This window comes from Procambarus clarkii, chromosome 91 (assembly GCF_040958095.1).
Source record: "Procambarus clarkii isolate CNS0578487 chromosome 91, FALCON_Pclarkii_2.0, whole genome shotgun sequence".
Classification (NCBI taxonomy): domain Eukaryota; kingdom Metazoa; phylum Arthropoda; class Malacostraca; order Decapoda; family Cambaridae; genus Procambarus; species Procambarus clarkii.
In genome coordinates this window covers 6,686,610-6,700,335 of record NC_091240.1, presented here as the reverse complement: position 1 = coordinate 6,700,335, position 13,726 = coordinate 6,686,610, and positions in this window count along the sequence as shown.

The window sequence follows — 13,726 nt, the reverse complement described above, 5'->3', positions numbered from 1 at the left end:
GATAGGTCTACCTTTTATTTTTGTGTGTGGCCGATAATGAATTTGGAGAGTGATATTTCGTCGGTGAATATGACACACTCATGTGATATAATATCGAGTTGTGATGATACTATTTGAGGCTAGTTTAATGTATTTAAATTTAGTTTCTAGACTAGACATTAATTAAATTATTTTAGATATTTTAATTGAAATAAGGCTGAAAATAGCGTGAAAATTAACCCTAATGTTAGTTAAAACGGCAATATTATTATTTGCACGTTTTATTCAATATATTTTTGTTTAATATTAACAAATATTAAAAAACTTACTTTTTATTATTAATAATGTAATATTGTGCGATATATTTATATGTAATTGTTAAATTATTTTATAATAATTGAGTCTCAGAAGCTGAAAGATGGACTAAAAGATTGACTTGTTTAAGCAACTTATTCTGTTACGTGAATTCTGAATTCACGTATCTGTTACCATCATTAATAATTTGGTTGTATTTGTGTTTAGCTTCAGACACGAGCATGTTACAAAAAAGGTCAAAGAGTTGAGAGCAATTAAGGATTATAAAGAGTCACATACAATTAATGTATCAAGTTTTGGAGACTTGTACACATTTCAGTGCAAGAAGCAAGGCAATCAGTCGCTATGTTGTCAAGATTAAACAATAGCTAAATCGTCAAGATTAAACAAGAGCTTATTCGTCAAGATTAAGATTAGCTTGTGTCAGGTTAACACAAGCTAGTGTTAACAATAGCTAAATCGTCAAGTTGATTTTTAACACTAGCATGTGTTCAAGTTCATGTTTTGAACTGGCAATATGAGAATAAAGGGATTTTTGTCATAATTTTCACAAGTAGACTTGGAATGAGAGGCCGGACATGGACTATTTCCAGGACTGTGCTCCAGATTCCTAGGGCTTACGGGCTCGCCATAGCCCGTGCTGCGTGGAAATTTTGTTTTGAGTAACTGGGGCCAGATTCACAAAGCAGTTACGCAAGTACTTACGAACTTGTACATCTTTTCTCAATCTTTGGCGGCTTTGTTTACAATTATTAAACAGTTAATGTGCTCCGAAGCACCAGGAGGCTGTTTATATCAATAACAACAGTTGATTGGGAAGTTTTCATGGTTGTAAACTGTTTAATAAATCTAACCAAAGCCGTCAAAGATTGAGGAAAGATGTACATGTTCGTAAGTACTTGCGTAACTGCTTCGTGAATCTGGCCCTAGATTTGAGGCGGAGCTTAGACTCTGATGATTCTAGGAATGAAATTTAATGGTACTTGTTTGAGAGAGAGAGAGAGACAGAGAGAGAGAGAGAGAGAGAGAGAGAGAGAGAGAGAGAGAGAGAGAGAGAGACAGAGAGAGAGAGAGAGACAGAGAGAGAGAGACAGAGAGAGAGAGAGAGAGACAGACAGACAGAGAGAGAGACAGAGAGAGAGAGAGAGAGAGAGAGAGAGACAGAGAGAGAGACAGAGACAGAGAGAGAGACAGAGACAGAGAGAGAGACAGAGAGAGCACGAGGTTTAAATGGCCTTACGTCATACGTCAACTTCCTCATTTGTCTAGCTTAATTAAGCAAATTTATAAACTGTACTTGTGGTCGGTGTCGAGTCCATTGTTGAAGTGACGATGTGCATTGAATTTTGTAACTAGCTCATCAAGACTGCAACTTGCTTAGCTAAATGAATTGTGGGGTTCAGTCCCTGAGCCCATTATGTGCCTCTGTAACCCTTTCCACTACCGCTCACAGGATGGGTATGGGGTGAATAATAAATCAACTTAACTAACTTAATCTTGACAATATACGGATTGTTAATCTTGGCATAATAACGGTTGTTAATCTTAGCATAATAGCGATTGTTAATTCGTAACGTTTTTTATTATTTATTTGTATTGTTTAATTAACAAAAATTAACAAATTTATTTTTGTTAAACCTTTTAAACTTTAACGTTAAACTTAAACTAAACTAAACTACCCGAATTATTAACCTTCACTCTGCTCTTCTCGATGTCCACCTTCCCTTTATCCCCGAGGTAAGGTACATGGGTAATACCAGGTGCGATTGTCGCCACCTTAATCCTAAGGTAAGGGGCTGGGGGAGTACCGTTGTCTGGGGCCCTTATTCTTGAGGTAAGGTCCTCGGGCAATACAGGAACTTCTTCAGCACCAGGCAAGAGCATTACGGCGGGTGGCGAGCAGGGCACCTCTCCAGTGTCAGGTAAGTCCGCTACGGGCTCACCATAGCCCGTGCTACTTGCCCCGCTCCTGTGCCAGGTAAGTTACGGGCTCACCATAGCCCGTGCTGCTTGCCCCGCTCCTGTGCCAGGTAAGTTACGAGCTCACCATAGCCCGTGCTACTTGGAACTTGTTCCGAGTAGCTGAATCTATAACAACAACAACAACAGCATTAAGGGCTATTCATACCCGTGCCACCTCTTGGGTGGCTTAATCTTCATCAATCGAGGCAAGAGCAGTGGAATTTTGGTTTTTATTTATGGTTTCACAAGTTACTTCTACCTTCACAGCATCGCTCCAGTGCCAGGTAAGTCCTCTACGGGCTCACCATAGCCCGTGCTACTTTGGAACTTTTGTTCTAAGTAGCTGAATCTAAAACAACAACTTTTACGTTTATTTACTATTACAACATTCACTTACTGAAGCCTCTTCTAAACGAGTTTCTATTTTATGTTGAGCATGTTCAGTTAGGATGGGTGCTCTCTGGAGTGACCAGACGTATCGTACACTAGACATGTTGCTCGTAACATTGTGGGATATGGGATGGTACTCGGGTTGACTCCAGCACCCAGAACAGTGTGTGTACTCATCTATTTGTACTTTCGGGGGTTGAGCTTTGGCTCTTTGGTCCCGCCTTTCAGCTGTCAATCAACTGTTGTACAGATTCCTGAGCCTACTGGGCTCTATCATATTTACATTTAAAACTGTGTATGGAGTCAGCTTCCACCACATCACTGCCTAATGCATTCCACCCGTTAACTACTCTGACACTGAAAAAGTTCTTTCTATCGTCCTTGTGGCTCATGTGGGTACTCAGTTTCCACCTGTGTCCCCTTGTTCGCGTACCACCAGTGTTGAATAGTTTGTCCTTGTCTACATGTCAATTCCCCTGAGGATTTTGTAGGTAGTGATCATGTCTCCCCTTACTCTTCTGTCTTCCAGTGTCGTAAGGTGCATTTGTTCCGAACCTTAATGGAATCTGACCCATATATCAATCAGGTCAACCCATGTGTTGCGTTTCCAAAAGGGTCGCCCATGTTAGAATCGGTGAACGCCCTAGTAATATTGTTGAAAACATCTTAATTACTTATTAAACCAAAGGTCTTTTTATGTCAGAAGAACGGCAGAAACTGGATCTATATATGAAAACTCTTTCAGGACAAAATTTAAAGTAAAACTAAAGATATTTGTAGTTGTATAAAAGTTGCATTTTTCATCGGTCGTAGAGCCGGAAATCCGCAATATTCATCTCAGAACAATGCTTATTTCACGCAGAATCGTTAATAAACGTAAGATTTTTATACGTCTCAAGAAAGATAGAAACATAATCTTCATTTTAAATGCCTTACCATGGGCATATTTGTATTTAAAGCGAAGATACGTGTATTTTTCTAATCGGCGAGCTCCGATCCCGCACAGATCGAGCAACGGAGTTACTCTCTCTCGGAACAATGCTTATTTCACGTAAATTCGTTAATAAACGCAAATGTTTTTATATGTGTTGAGAAAGATAGAAATATAAGCTTCATTTTAAATACTTTACCATAGATATATATAAAGTTCTAATGAAGATACATGTGTTTTAATAATCGCCGAGCTCCGACCCCGCACAGACTGATCGACAGAGCAACTCTCTCTCAGAACAATGCTTATTTCACGTAAATTCATTAATAAACACATATGTTTTATATGTCTCAAGAAAGATAGAAATATAAGCTTCATTTTAAATACTTTAACATAGACATATATAAAGCTCAAGTGAAGATACATACGTTTTTATTTTATTTTTATTTATTTATTTTTGGCATTCAGTAGCTTGTCGGCATGGAATGCAGAAGCCTACGCACTTGCCAATATAGTGTGTAATTAACAAAGATACGCTTATAAAGCCTAAAATATTATATGCCTTCAGAAAGACAGAGATATGCTCGTTATTGTGAGTGCACCAAAGGAAATATATCTTGTTGGAGGACAAAGATATATCAATTCTAAAATAAGTTTCGACTCTTGCTCGGGCGAGAGATAGCGCGACTCTCGCCCCATCTATTGGAGATTCTGTTCACCTAATGACCCAAAGCTACTCAAAGCCTCCTACCATTACTTAAATAATGAAGAAATATGGTATATTTATTCACTATAATGTTGGTGCTTAATGCAGAACACGAGAAAACATATATTTACTATAAAATAATATACTTCCATTATGAAATAAGTAAATATGTGGCCTCATAGGAAGTCAACGGTCCAGGTGTCAATGTTGTGGAGCGACTTATCCAAGATATATTGTTGTCTGGAAAGTGTTTGTTGGCATATCAACCTTCTGTACACAATGATCCAGTCGTCGCACTTCTCTCCTTAAATGATCGCAAATTTAGTTTATTATATTAACAAGTAGAATACGTATTTCTAATAATATCTAATATAACTAGCCAGAAAATATTTAAGACTTATTGAAAAATACATGTCTGGAAGTTAAATCGACTTCATAGAACAATAGTGTTGGTCTGTACTAATCGTTATTCGTTAGTATGCGTTCGCTACTTAAAACATTTACTGTACTGATGTAAAATCTCCCATGTCTCTTCGCACATGGAACACCGAACCTTACACACTCTCTGATATATTGTTTAATTAATAGAGATTCACTAATAAAGCTTATAATTGTATATGTTATCAAAAAGGCATAGATAAAGTCGTTCTTACGTTTTAGTCACAGAGATTAAATATTAGTAAAGTTCATTTTATTCAGGAAAGTACATAAATAGTCGATTTACAAACATAATATTGGATTTATAGATAGAGCTAGTACATACAATACCTAGAGCCACTAGTACGCATAGCGTTTCGGGCATATTATTGAGAGAGGAAAGATATTTATATTTAAACAATTTTTTTTTTTTTACCGACGCTCTCCCTATTGATGAGAACTACAACCTAATGAAGATAAATGTTAATTTTATGTAGATACTGTAATAAACAAAAGTTTTTAATGTCATCAGAGAAGCAGAAATATAGGCAAAATTTAAATCCCTTGTCATAAATATAACTAAAGTGAAAGGAAAGATATAAGCATTTTGATAGTTACAAAGACAGCTCTTTAACACGGGTGGAACACGAACAAGGGGAACTTGGTACCCAAATGAGCCACAGAGATATTAGAAAGAATTTTTTCAGTGTCAGAGTAGTTAACAAATGGAATGTATTAAGCAGTGATGTGGTGGAGGCTGACTCCATACACAATTTCAAATGTAGATGTGATAGAGCCCAATAATTACAAAACCCTGTTCTTAAATGCAAACCAGGGGCCGGATTCAGGAAGGTACCTACGAAGGTTTTTCCTCTTAGCTAAGAGCGTTTTCCGTCTTAGCGCCTTCGTGGCGGCTACGTCCGTATTCAATTAACTACCCTAAGTGGAAAAACCTTCGTAAGTTCATTCCGGGATTTAAGTGTGGTTTCGACCACTCGTAGCTTTACGTAAACTGGATATAAGTAATTTTTTCTCTACTATACAATACAATACAATACAATTTTATTTAGGTAAGGTACATACATACAATAAATATTTACAAGGATTGTTTAACTTATAGGTATAGCTAGTACATACAATGCCTAAAGCCACTATTACGCAAAGCGTTTCGGGCATGAATACTACATAACACTGGGATCGATTTATGATATTGGAACATGACCAAAATATTATGGCTGGTGAATCTAGTGGAGAGGAATCCTTGTGTTAGTTATATATGCATTCTCTGCTTGAAACTTGAAGTAAATATGTGTTTGATGATAGTAGAATTAGTTTTATAATAGCAAGATATTATACCAGTAGTTATTAAGTAAATAAACACTGGTGAACATGAAATATGAGAGAAGGTGATGAGCCCTGCCTGATGGGATCATTTACTATCACCAAATGCCCCTGTTCACCTAGTAGTAAGGGTGTACCTTAGCTATACATACCCATTTCTAATTTATTTAGTTTGGTTTTATTTTGAAATTGAATCTGGGTGAGACATAAAATAAAAATATGCTGCACAAATGATGTTAGGTAAGGAAAAGGGTAAAAATGTCAAAAACTTTATTCATTGAATACTTAAAGCTATAATTATGACTATATAGATTATTAAAAAAGAGAGAGGGAAGTAGGGGTCCAAGACCTCTTCCTGTTATACAATTTGGGTGTGGAACAAGTAATTATCAAAAGAAGGCACCATGCCGGGAAGGCTATGTAGCAGTAAGGCAGTGAGGTGAGGCAGCTACTTATTTGAGAAATGCTTATTTTATTTACCTTATAAGCTGAGGCAACTTATTTTATTTGAGGAATACTCAGCTGATTCCTCTACATTTAGCATGGAACAAATTTGCGTCCAAGACCTTTTCCTGTTACTCAATTTGGCTGTGTGTAACCAAACTAGAAGTGCTCTACAAATCAAGGGACCCAGAATGTGGAATGACCTCCCGAATCATGTCAAAGGCTGTACCTCTCAACCAGTTTAAGAGTTAAACCAAGTACTGCCTAATTAACTCCATGTAACCTAACTTACCTCCTAAATGTCAACCCATGTCTTGCTATTTTTTAAACAACGCTGTTCACCAACATGTGCAATTGCTGATTTATGCTATGTTAACCCCCTTTTTGTATTTTTTATTCCTTCTTTCAACACAATTTATACCTAATCCCGATTACTATTAAGTTTTAGTCCGTGTTTTTTTCCCCCCACACCTTGCCCGAAATGCTATGAGTATTAGTGGCTTTAGGTATTGTATGTACTAGCTCTGCCTATAAATCCAACATTATGTTTGTAAATCAACTGTATGTACTTTTCCTGAATAAAATGTATTTATTATTTATTTTTTAATCAGTAAGTATTAAAAGAAGGCACCAAGCTGGGAAGGCTATGTAGCACCATTGTGTGTAACAATAAACCAATTTTTTTTAACAAATAATGCACCTGTATGGGAAAACAAATCCCATAGCGGATCCCAAATAGAGGCCAAAAATCGGGCGATTTTTGCCGCTAACGGCCGAAAACCGCGCTATTTTCGCCTCTAGCGGCCAGAAACTATGCGATTTTTGCAGCTTGCGGGCAAAAATAGCGCGATTTTCGCCGCTACCGGCCAAAAACCGCGCGATTTTCGACGCTAGCGGCCAAAAACCATGCGATTTTCGCAGCTGGCGGGCAAAAATCGCGATTTTCGCCGCTACCGGCCAAAAATAGCGCGATTTTCGCCGCTAGCGGCCAAAAACCGTGCGAATTTCGCCGCTAGCGGCCAAAAATCGCGCGATTTTCGCCGCTATCGGCCAGAATCTATGCGATTTTTGCAGCTGGCGGGCAAAAATCGCGCGAATTTCGCCGCTACCGGCCAAAAACTGCGCGATTTTCGCCGCTAGCGGCCAAAAACCATGCGATTTTCGCAGCTGGCGGGAAAAAATCGCGTGATTTTCGCCGCTACCGGCCAGAAACCGCGTGATTGTCGCCGCTACCGGCCAAAAACTGCGCGATTTTCGCCGCTAGCGGCCAAAAACCATGCGATTTTCGCAGCTACCGGCCAGAAACCGCGTGATTGTTGCCGCTAGCGGCCAAAAACCGTGCGATTTTCACAGCTGGCCGGCAAAAATCGCGCGATTTAAGCCGCTAGCGGCCAAAAATCGTGCGAATTTCGCCGCTAGCGGCCAAAAATCGCGCGATTTTCGCCGCTAGCGGCCAGAAACTATGCGATTTTTGCAGATGGCGGGGCAAAAATAGCGCGATTTTCGCCGCTACCGGCCAAAAACCGCGCGATTTTCGCCGCTAGCGGCCAAAAATCGGGCGATTTTTGCCGCTAACGGCCGAAAACCGCGCTATGTTCGCCTCTGGCGCCCAGAAACTATGCGAATTTTGCAGTTTGCGGGCAAAAATAGCGCGATTTTCGACGCTACCAGCCAAAAATCGCGCGATTTTCGCCGCTAGCGGCCAAAAACCATGCGATTTTCGCAGCTGGCGGGCAAAAATCGCGATTTTCGCCGCTACCGGCCAAAAATAGCGCGATTTTCGCTGCTAGCGGCCAAAAACCGTGCGAATTTCGCCGCTAGCGGCAAAAAATCGCGCGATTTTCGCCGCTAGCGGCCAGAATCTATGCGATTTTTGCAGCTGGCGGGCAAAAATCGCGCGAATTTTGCCGCTACCGGCCAAAAACTGCGCGATTTTCGCCGCTAGCGGCCAAAAACCATGCGATTTTCGCAGCTGGCGGGCAAAAATCGCGTGATTATCGCCGCTACCGGTTAAAAACCGCGTGATTGTCGCCGCTAGCGGCCAAAAACCGTACGATTTTCACAGCTGGCCGGCAAAAATCACGCGATTTAAGCCGCTACCGGCCAAAAATCGCGCGATTTAAGCCGCTAGCGGCCAAAAATCGTGCAAATTTCGCCGCTAGCTGCCAAAAATCGTGCGAATTTCTTCGCTAGCGGCCAAAAATCGCGCGATTTTTCCCGCTAGCGGCCAGAAACTATGCGATTTTTGCAGCTGGCGGGTAAAAGTAGCGCGATTTTCGCCGCTAGCGGGCAAAAATCATGCGATTTTCGCAGCTGGCGGGCAAAAATCGCGATTTTCGCCGCTACCGGCCAAAAATAGCGCAATTTTCGCCGCTAGCGGCCAAAAACAGTGCGAATTTCGCCGCTAGCGGCCAAAAATCGCGCGAATTTCGCCGCTACCGGCCAAAAACTGCGCGATTTTCGCAGCTGGCGGGCAAAAATCGCGTGATTTTCGCCGCTACCAGCCAGAAACCGCGTGATTGTCGCCGCTAGCGGCCAAAAATCGTGCGATTTTCACAGCTGGTCGGCAAAAATCGCGCGATTTAAGCCGCTAGCGGCCAAAAATCGTGCAAATTTCGCCGCTAGAGGCCAAAAATCGTGCGAATTTCGCCGCTAGCGGCCAAAAATCGCGCGATTTTCGCCGCTAGCGGCCAGAAACTATGCGATTTTTGCAGCTGGCGGGGCAAAAATAGTGCGATTTTCGCCGCTACCGGCCAAAAACCGCGCGATTTTCGCCGCTAGCGGCCAAAAACCATTCGATTTTCACAGCTAGCGAGCAAAAATCGCGATTTCGCCGCTAGCGGCCAGAAACTATGCGATTTTTGCAGATGGCGGGGCAAAAATAGCGCGATTTTCGCCGCTACCGGCCAAAAACCGCGCGATTTTCGCCGCTAGCGGCCAAAAACCATGCGATTTTCGCAGCTAGCGAGCAAAAATCGCGATTTCGCTGCTACCGGCCAAAAATAGTGCGATTTTCGCCGCTAGCGGCCAAAAGCCGTGCGATTTTCGCCGCTAGCGACCAAAAATCGGGCGATTTTTGCCGCTAACGGCCGAAATCCGCACTATGTTCGCCTCTAGCGGCCAGAAAGTATGCGATTTTTGCAGCTTGTGGGCAAAAATAGCGCGATTTTCGACGCTACCGGCCAAAAACCGCGCGATTTTCGCCGCTAGCGGCCAAAAACCATGCGATTTTCGCAGCTGGTGGGCAAAAATCGCGTGATTATCGCCGCTACCGCCCAAAAACCGCGCGATTGTCGCCGCTAGCGGCCAAAAACCGTGCGAATTTCGCCGCTAGCGGCAAAAAATCGCGCGATTTTCGCCGCTAGCGGCCAGAATCTATGCGATTTTTGCAGCTGGCGGGCAAAAATCGCGCGAATTTCGCCGCTACCGGCCAAAAACTGCGCGATTTTCGCCGCTAGCGGCCAAAAACCATGCGATTTTCGCAGCTGGCGGGCAAAAATCGCGTGATTATCGCCGCTACCGGTTAAAAACCGCGTGATTGTCGCCGCTAGCGGCCAAAAACCATACGATTTTCACAGCTGGCCGGCAAAAATCGCGTGATTTAAGCCGCTACCGGCCAAAAATCGCGCGATTTAAGCCGCTAGCGGCCAAAAATCGTGCAAATTTCGCCGCTAGCTGCCAAAAATCGTGCGAATTTCTTCGCTAGCGGCCAAAAATCGCGCGATTTTTCCCGCTAGCGGCCAGAAACTATGCGATTTTTGCAGCTGGCGGGCAAAAATAGCACGATTTTCGCCGCTAGCGGGCAAAAATCATGCGATTTTCGCAGCTGGCGGGCAAAAATCGCGATTTTCGCCGCTACCGGCCAAAAATAGCGCAATTTTCGCCGCTAGCGGCCAAAAACAGTGCGAATTTCGCCGCTAGCGGCCAAAAATCGCGCGAATTTCGCCGCTACCGGCCAAAAACTGCGCGATTTTCGCCGCTAGCGGCCAAAAACCATGCGATTTTCGCAGCTGGCGGGGCAAAAATCGCGTGATTTTCGCCGCTACCAGCCAGAAACCGCGTGATTGTCGCCGCTAGCGGCCAAAAATCGTGCGATTTTCACAGCTGGCCGGCAAAAATCGCGCGATTTAAGCCGCTAGCGGCCAAAAATCGTGCAAATTTCGCCGCTAGCGGCCAAAAATCGTGCGAATTTCGCCGCTAGCGGCCAAAAATCGCGCGATTTTCGCCGCTAGCGGCCAGAAACTATGCGATTTTTGCAGCTGGCGGGGCAAAAATAGCGCGATTTTCGCCGCTACCAGCCAAAAACCGCGCGATTTTCGCCGCTAGCGGCCAAAAACCATGCGATTTTCACAGCTAGCGAGCAAAAATCGCGATTTCGCCGCTAGTGGCCAGAAACTATGCGATTTTTGCAGATGGCGGGGCAAAAATAGCGCGATTTTCGCCGCTACCGGCCAAAAACCGCGCGATTTTCGCCGCTAGCGGCCAAAAACCATGCGATTTTCGCAGCTAGCGAGCAAAAATCGCGATTTCGCTGCTACCGGCCAAAAATAGCGCGATTTTCGCCGCTAGCGGCCAAAAACCGTGCGATTTTCGCCGCTAGCGGCCAAAAATCGGGCGATTTTTGCCGCTGACGGCCGAAAACCGCACTATGTTCGCCTCTAGCGGCCAGAAACTATGCGATTTTTGCAGCTTGCGGGCAAAAATAGCGCAATTTTCGACGCTACCGGCCAAAAACCGCGCGATTTTCGCCGCTAGCGGCCAAAAACCATGCGATTTTCGCAGCTGGCGGGCAAAAATCGCGTGATTATCGCCGCTACCGCCCAAAAACCGCGTGATTGTCGCCGCTACCGCCCAAAAACCGTGCGATTTTCGCAGCTGGCGGGCAAAAATCGCTATTTTCGCCGCTACCGGCCAAAAATAGCGCGATTTTCGCTGCTAGCGGCCAAAAACCGTGCGAATTTCGCCGCTAGCGGCCAAAAATCGGGCGATTTTTGCCGCTGACGGCCGAAAACCGCACTATGTTCGCCTCTAGCGGCCAGAAACTATGCGATTTTTGCAGCTAGCGGGCAAAAATAGCGCGATTTTCGACGCTACCGGCCAAAAACCGCGCGATTTTCGCCGCTAGCGGCCAAAAACCATGCGATTTTCGCAGCTGGCGGGCAAAAATCGCGTGATTATCGCCGCTACCGCCCAAAAACCGCGTGATTGTCGCCGCTAGCGGCCAAAAACCGTGCGATTTTCGCAGCTGGCGGGCAAAAATCGCGATTTTCGCCGCTACCGGCCAAAAATAGCGCGATTTTCGCTGCTAGCGGCCAAAAACCGTGCGAATTTCGCCGCTAGCGGCCAAAAATCGGGCGATTTTTGCCGCTGACGGCCGAAAACCGCACTATGTTCGCCTCTAGCGGCCAGAAACTATGCGATTTTTGCAGCTTGCGGGCAAAAATAGCGCGATTTTCGACGCTACCGGCCAGAAACCGCGCGATTTTCGCCGCTAGCGGCCAAAAACCATGCGATTTTCGCAGCTGGCGGGCAAAAATCGCGTGATTATCGCCGCTACCGCCCAAAAACCGCGTGATTGTCGCCGCTAGCGGCCAAAAACCGTGCGATTTTCGCAGCTGGCGGGCAAAAATCGCGATTTTCGCCGCTACCGGCCAAAAATAGCGCGATTTTCGCTGCTAGCGGCCAAAAACCGTGCGAATTTCGCCGCTAGCGGCAAAAAATCGCGCGATTTTCGCCGCTAGCGGCCAGAATCTATGCGATTTTTGCAGCTGGCGGGCAAAAACCGCGCGAATTTCGCCGCTACCGGCCGAAAACTGCGCGATTTTCGCCGCTAGCGGCCAAAAACCATGCGATTTTCGCAGCTGGCGGGCAAATATCGCGTGATTATCGCCGCTACCGCCCAAAAACCGCGTGATTGTCGCCGCTATCGGCCAAAAACCGTGCGATTTTCACAGCTGGCCAGCAAAAATCGCGCGATTTAAGCCGCTACCGGCCAAAAATCGCGCGATTTAAGCCGCTAGCGGCCAAAAATCGTGCAAATTCCGCCGCTACCTGCCAAAAATCGTGCGAATTTCTTCGCTAGCGGCCAAAAATCGCGCGATTTTTCCCGCTAGCGGCCAGAAACTATGCAATTTTTGCAGCTGGCGGGCAAAAATAGCGCGATTTTCGCCGCTAGCGGGCAAAAATCATGCGATTTTCGCAGCTGGCGGGCAAAAATCGCGATTTTCGCCGCTACCGGCCAAAAATAGCGCGATTTTCGCCGCTTGCGGCCAAAAACAGTGCAAATTTCGCCGCTAGCGGCCAAAAATCGCGCGAATTTTGCCGCTACCGGCCAAAAACTGCGCGATTTTCGCCGCTAGCGGCCAAAAACCATGCGATTTTCGCAGCTGGCGGGCAAAAATCGCGTGATTTTCGCCGCTACCGGCCAGAAACCGCGTGATTGTCGCCGCTAGCGGCCAGAAACCGTGCGATTTTTACAGCTGGCCGGCAAAAATCGTGCAAATTTCGCCGCTAGCGGCCAAAAATCGTGCGAATTTCGCCGCTAGCGGCCAAAAATCGCGCGATTTTCGCCGCTACCGGCCAAAAACTGCGCGATTTTCGCCGCTAGCGGCCAAAAACCATGCGATTTTCGCAGCTGGCGGGCAAAAATCGCGTGATTATCGCCGCTACCAGCCAAAAACCGCGTGATTGTCGCCGCTAGCGGCCAAAAATCGTGCGATTTTCACAGCTGGCCGGCAAAAATCGCGCGATTTAAGCCGCTAGCGGCCAAAAATCGTGCAAATTTCGCCGCTAGCGGCCAAAAATCGTGCGAATTTCGCCGCTAGCGGCCAAAAATCGCGCGATTTTCGCCGCTAGCGGCCAGAAACTATGCGATTTTTGCAGCTGGCGGGGCAAAAATAGCGCGATTTTCGCCGCTACCAGCCAAAAACCGCGCGATTTTCGCCGCTAGCGGCCAAAAACCATGCGATTTTCACAGCTAGCGAGCAAAAATCGCGATTTCGCCGCTAGTGGCCAGAAACTATGCGATTTTTGCAGATGGCGGGGCAAAAATAGCGCGATTTTCGCCGCTACCGGCCAAAAACCGCGCGATTTTCGCCGCTAGCGGCCAAAAACCATGCGATTTTCGCAGCTAGCGAGCAAAAATCGCGATTTCGCTGCTACCGGCCAAAAATAGCGCGATTTTCGCCGCTAGCGGCCAAAAACCGTGCGATTTTCGCCGCTAGCGGCCAAAAATCGGGCGA